The sequence below is a fragment of the Chelonoidis abingdonii genome, chromosome 1 (assembly GCF_003597395.2).
Source record: "Chelonoidis abingdonii isolate Lonesome George chromosome 1, CheloAbing_2.0, whole genome shotgun sequence".
Lineage (NCBI taxonomy): Eukaryota > Metazoa > Chordata > Testudines > Testudinidae > Chelonoidis > Chelonoidis abingdonii.
Window position 1 is genome coordinate 149,547,921 of NC_133769.1, and position 6,107 is coordinate 149,554,027.

At 52.1% G+C, this 6,107-nt stretch overlaps 1 non-coding gene across 1 annotated transcript; it reads right to left on the bottom strand.

Annotated features, from left to right (window-relative positions):
* Positions 1 to 3,027: 3,027 nt before the first annotated feature.
* On the bottom strand, positions 3,028 to 3,100 carry TRNAK-CUU (transfer RNA lysine (anticodon CUU)). The gene has a single exon. It is a non-coding gene; the product is annotated as a tRNA-Lys (tRNA).
* Between the last annotated feature and the right edge of the window lie 3,007 nt (positions 3,101 to 6,107).

Sequence of the window (6,107 nt, forward strand, 5' to 3'; positions counted from 1 at the left end):
ACCAGGGAAGTGGTGGGAAGACAGAGAGAAAGAAGGGAGGGGGAAAGGGGGAATCCCTTTGTTTAGATTCACAGAGCTTGAATCTGTATTACCTCTGGGTGAGGTGGAAAACCTCTGTTTTAAGATTCAAGGAGTTTGGATCACAGTATCTTCCAGGGTAACCCAGGGAGGGAAAGCCTAGGAGAGGCACTGGTGAGGGAAAGAGTTTACTTTCCTTGTGTTAGGATCCAGGGGGTCTGGATCTTGGGGGTCCCCAGGGAAGGTTTTGGGGAGACCAGAGTTTATCAGGCACTCAAAGTCCTGATTGGTGGCAGCGTATCAGATCTAACCTGGTAATTAAGCTTTGAGAAATTCATGCTAGTACCTCATTTTTCGGACTCTAAGGTTCGGATTGGAGAAAATATACTATGACATTCCCCCCCTTCCCATGAGCATGTGGGAAGGGGTTGGGATTGGGGAGAGCCCGTGCCCCGAGGAGAGGGTATGGGGGGGCTTGCCTCCTCCTCAGAGCATGGGGGTGCCAATAGACACCTACGGATGGTCCCTCCAAGCGGGACCAGGATGGAAATGGGGGGCTGTTCCTCCAACATGGAGATTCTGGGATGCAACCTTGCTTAATGAGTCCATCTGTCCTTTTTCTGACTCTCCCATTCCAGCTTCAACTAGTGCTTGTGGTTCATTTGTTCTTTTTCATTCCTTTCCTTCTCTAGCTTGTATGTTCTTGCTTTCTTTTTTTCCCCTCTACCTTTCATGCTCTTGCTTTCTTTCCTTCTTTTTCTAATATTTTTTCTCTCCCTTTATTTCTTTCTCTGCCTTTCATGTTCTTTTCGCTTGCTCTCTTACAAGTTATTTTTTTCACTCGCTCTTTTTTCTTGTTCCTTCCGAGCCAAGCAGGTTCTCCTCGCACACACATTTTGACAGGTTTTCCTCCTGATCAGCAAGTGGATTAAGCACATCTTCAGTGAGTATTTGCCATGCCAGGCAGCAGGCTGGCCGGGTGTCTTTGTGGCTGTCTGCTGGCCATGCATAGGCATGATCCTCCCCTCCTCTGACCCTGACCTCGGTTGCTCTGTAGCTTTTAAGCCTTCCCTTGGAGCTGTCAGCACCAGCCACCTCTGCTCTAGGTGCCCAGAGGGGGAGAGGTGTAGCTGGGCTCCAACCTCCCTCCTGCCTATCAAGCCTGGCCCTGGCCCTGCTTTCTTCAAGCACCATGTGGGCAAGAGGAAAAGCACAGCAACAAGCACAAGGGCCAAACTTGTGGAGCAGTGAGAATCCCAAACACCAGGTCAAAGCACAGGATTGCAGGCATCAGCAACCAGGGTAGCAAGTTCTAGAGCCCCAACCCATTGTGGCCATCCCAACTGGAGACTTGGCCCCAGTGGACAAGTCACCCAGTAGAAAGGTAAAGATTTGCTCTTGCACAGCTAGAGATATGGAACACTGTGAGCTCCCAGGGTTTACCACAAACCAGCGCAAGGTCCCACTGAGTTTTGAACTCAGCTTGCAGGATTCAGAGCCCTGAGTGCTGCCCATTACACCATGGGACCAGCTCAGGCTGCCTTCTCTGCACATCAGTGACCCTCATGGGGTTGGCTCGTGTAAGGGACTGCTGGCACCTTACTTAAACTTAGTGGGGTTTTTGGTTAGCTAGAAGAGGGAAGGGTCAATGGGAAATCAGGACCCTGAGACTGACAGTCCCATGGGGCAATGGGGAGAGGCCAAAGCTCCAAGTTAGCCCGACTGACAGGCCAAGCAGTGTAATGAGGGAGTCACCAGGCCAGGGGGTCCCATCCTCCGTGTGAGCTGGAACTGCCTGGGTCAGAGTGGGGCAGAGCTAAGGAGAGAGCAGGAGCCCAAGAAGAGCCGGGGAGCAGAGCTGCACCAGCCAGGAAGAACCAGAGCAGATCCGGGTTGGGAGTCGAGCTGCAGCAGCACAAGCCATAGAAGCTGCCCAGGGAGCAGATCTGTGCTGGGAGAAGAGCTGCAGCAAGCAGAGCCAGAGGAGCAGCCCAGGGAGCTGGAGGCAGAGCTGCAGCAGCACCGAGGCTGGAGGTGGGTGCAGCGAGCAGCTTGGGAGAGCGAGGGGGACCCTGGGCAGAAGGCCCAGCACAAGGAGATGCCACCAGTCAAGAGGCCTTGCAGAACAGACCTTCAGGGGTAGGAGGTATTGTATCCCCTACATGGGAGGTAGACACTGAGAACAAGGGTCCTGTCACCTAGAGCATGTGGCCACTGCCAGTGCAAGTGTCCAGCCCGTGGCGGTGTCCCTGCAGCACAGCCAGGGCCTGGGAAAGATGCCTGGAACATGTGAGGGAGAGACTGTGACCTGCCCTGACACTCCAGAGATGCTGATTGTGATCTCCCTGCACTACAGACCAGGGTGACATGTTTTCCTTTCCCATCTTTCCTTATGTTTTACATTGATTGCTGGGTACTAAATGGTATTTGCTTGAAGCACATGCAATGAGGAATGGGTCAGGGAAGTGCCCAGAGCAGAGAGAGTATCCCAGACTGGGGACACTCCAGCCTCTGTTCAAGTGATCATGGCAAGATTGGGGGTCAAACTCCCTAGGAATCCTGGGCCCAGCTGTGTTGGGGTTATGAGGTCTCTACCACACACGAGAGTAGAAAGAGAGTCCTCGAGGTCAGGTAGCCTCTGGGCAAGGGGGTGGGGACTCAGATCCTTCTGCTGGCCAATTCCACCAGGGTCGTGTAAAAGCCAGGGAAGTTCCTGACAATAGCCAGACCAGACTCTCCTTACACTTGCCCTCTGTATTCATTGCTTCTCTCTCTCTCCCCAACCCACCTCTGCTACTCTTCCTCTGGGCTTTCTCAGCACCTGGCCCCACAAAAGCACTTCCTGGCAGCCAGAGACTGCGATTTCTACACCTGCTCCTGTGGATGTGGCCTCTCTCCTGATTGGTAAGGAAAGGAACCTTTCCAGGAAATGGCCATGGCTTCTGGGAATCCCCATGTGGCTGTGAACAGAATTTGGGTCCTGGCACACAGGGCAACTTAAAAGCTGAGCACCCAGACAGGGGCTTGAACCCTGGACCCTCAGATTAAGAGCCTGATGCTCTACCAACTGAGCTACCTGGGCTGCTTGTGAGTATCTTCACCGTTCACCACAAGAGCGAGCAGGCAGGCAGCCAAAGGAGAGGCAAAAAAAGTCCCAGGAACCCCTACTCTTTTTCTGCACAGCCACTGCCTGTCAGCAAGATTCCTCCTCCTCCTCAGTGACACTATATCTAAGCACCCAGACAGCTGCCCTGTCCTCTGCACACCAATCCCCCAGGCCTGAGCCTCCCTGCCAAAGCCCTGCACCTGGCTCCATAGAATTAAGTCTCACATCTCGCTGGGAACTCGACTTCTTCTGCCCAGAGACTCTTGTCCCCCTCAGTAGATGATCCAAGAAACACAATGTCCACTTTTTCCAAAGAAGCGTGTGAAGTAGTATTGCTCCTGTGACTACATGGCCTCATGGATAAGTCATCTGACTTTGAATGAAGAGATTGAGGTTTCAAGTTGGTTCGTGGTTGTGCTTGTGCAGTTTTACCTTCTTGCTGAAAGTCCTGCTCCCTTCAGGGCTGGAACCTCTTCTTGGCCGCTCAGGCCAATGCTCTGGCTTCAGCTAGAGCCCCAGGAAGGAGTTGAGGGTTGGGCATCACAAAGGCTGGGGCATGAGCCCCAGGTGCTTCCAGTCTAGCCTTTGCCATTCCTGACTTGCCAAAGAAAATGGGCAGCTGCCCGGGCTAGCGTGTGGAGCAGTTTCCCTCTTCCAAATGTGCGCCTGAGCCTGTGCTGGGGGAGGATTGCTACATAGCGCCTTGGGAGCCTGGGTGTTTCTCTGCTTCTCGCCAGCTGGGGAAAAGCCTCTTGGGGTAAAATCTCCTGCCTTACTGCAAAAGTGAGCACCATGATTGGGAACAGACAGAGGCCCCACCGGGGGGCTGGCCTTGCTTTCTTACTGTCTTCTGATGCTGGCCACAGAGCATCAGCAGCTGCCCCACATGCTGGGTGGCTGGTGGCCTTCAGTGGGGGTTCAGCATGCCAGGGAACAGCCTGGCCAGGTGTTTTTGTGTCTGCTGGCCAATGGGGAGAGGCCAAAGCTCCAAGTTAGCCGCACTCACAGGCCAGGCAGTGTAATGAGGGAGTCACCAGGCCAGGTGATCTCATCCTCTGTGGGAGCTGGAACTGCCTGAGCCAGAGTGGAGTGGAGCTAAGGAGAGAGCAGGAGCCGGAGAAGAGCCGGGGAGCAGAGCTGTGCAGGTGTAGTGCCAGAAACTGCTCCCTGTAGGACTTTGTAACCTGTAGCACTTACTGATACCTGAGGTCGTTATTATTTGCTGACTTGTCCTAATTTGCTAAAACTTGACAGTGGTGGGGGATGGAAGCATAAAGGCTTCGTCCTCCAAACAACCCTGCCTGGTGTACATCTGTATCTATTACCTCTTAATACAGGATTGTAAAAAATAGAGTGAGGTCATTTAAACATCATTTATTTTGCAGCTTCATTTACTGTGCTAACAATGTAGCATCCTGTTACCGGTACTTCTGCCCATGGGACCTGTAGGTTGGATTCATTTTAGTGGGATGCAGAACATGTGGAGGATAATTTAAACCCTTAATTTCCTTAGGGTTTCCCTGCAATATACTTCTCTGCTGGTGCGATTTCTGACTATTGCACGTCTATTGTATTTATTACAATAGCACAAGTAAGTCACACAAGTGACATAGTCTAAGGGCTTGGCTACACTTGCAAGTTACAGCCCATTAAAGGAGCCCTGGGTACCCTAACTCCTGAGGTGTCCACACTCGCAAGGCACATGGAGCGCCTGGGCTCTGCAGCTGGAGCGCTCCAGGTAATCCACCTCCATGAGAAGCATAGAGCTCACTGCGCCTTGGCTTAAACGCCCGGGCGTGAGTGTGGATGACATGTTGCATTACTGCACTGTGATTGGCCTCAGGAAACATCCCATAATCTCCTGAAGCCAAGTGCCCATTCTGGTCATTGTTTTGAAATTGGCTGCAGGCATGCAGATATCCCCTTTCAAAGCTCAGTTTCTGACAGCCAGCTGCTTATCTGCTCCGGGACAAAGCAACCATTAGTGCAGAATGCTGCTGTTGTGAGTGTGTGTGAGAGACGGGGGGTCTGCTACTGTCTGAACATACAAGACAGCATGCTGACACACTTTCAGCCCCCTAAACACACTGTCTCTCCCCCCACATAGACACAACACAGTCCCCGTCACACTCCACCCCCACCCCACATTTGAAAAGCATGTTGCAGTCACTTGCACGCTGGGATAGCTACCACAATGTACTGCTCTCTGTGGCATTGTCAGAGCTGCTAATTTGGCCACTCTAGTGCGCTTGCAGCTGACAGTGTAAACACACGGCAGCGTTTTCCCTGCTGTGGTTTAACTCCCAGCACTCTACATCTGGAAGTGTAGCCAAGCCCTAAATTTGCCAGACCAACCGAACTAAGTAACTGCCCTTCACCACCATTTGCAGTGAGCAGAGGCACCATTGAGCACACACCGCACTTGCTGGCTCAGCCTTGTGCATGTTGGGGTGGTCACCTTGCCATTGATGAGACCTGGTCCCACCATCTCCATGGAGCTCCAGTCTGCTTTGCTGCCGACCCTGCCTGTGTTGTCTTCTCTAGCAGTTGACTGGAAGGTGCGCATGCCATGTAGCCGTGTTGTCTCCAAGGGCGAAAGCAGGAAGAATTGTGCCTTCATAGCCTGCCCAATATTCCATAACATAGTTAAGGAAAATATTTCTCAGTGAACTCTCAGTAAAAGATCAGAAACAGCCAGTGTCTGCATCAGTCTAGGAGCATTGGTATTTTCTTGAAATTTGTCAGACCAACCTAGCTAACATCTAACACACATTTGAATCTCTTTTCACACTGTTGCTCATTCTCAAGATCTGCTTTGCCTTCAGACAGATCCATTCTCTTTCAGAACGGCCTTGCTCTTTCACTGAGGTGTCGGAGTAAACACTCCTCTACCCTCTATTCTCAGGCCTTGGCTACACTCGTGCTTTACAGCGCTGCAACTTTCTAGCTCAGGGGTGTGAAAAAAACACACCCCTGAGCGCAA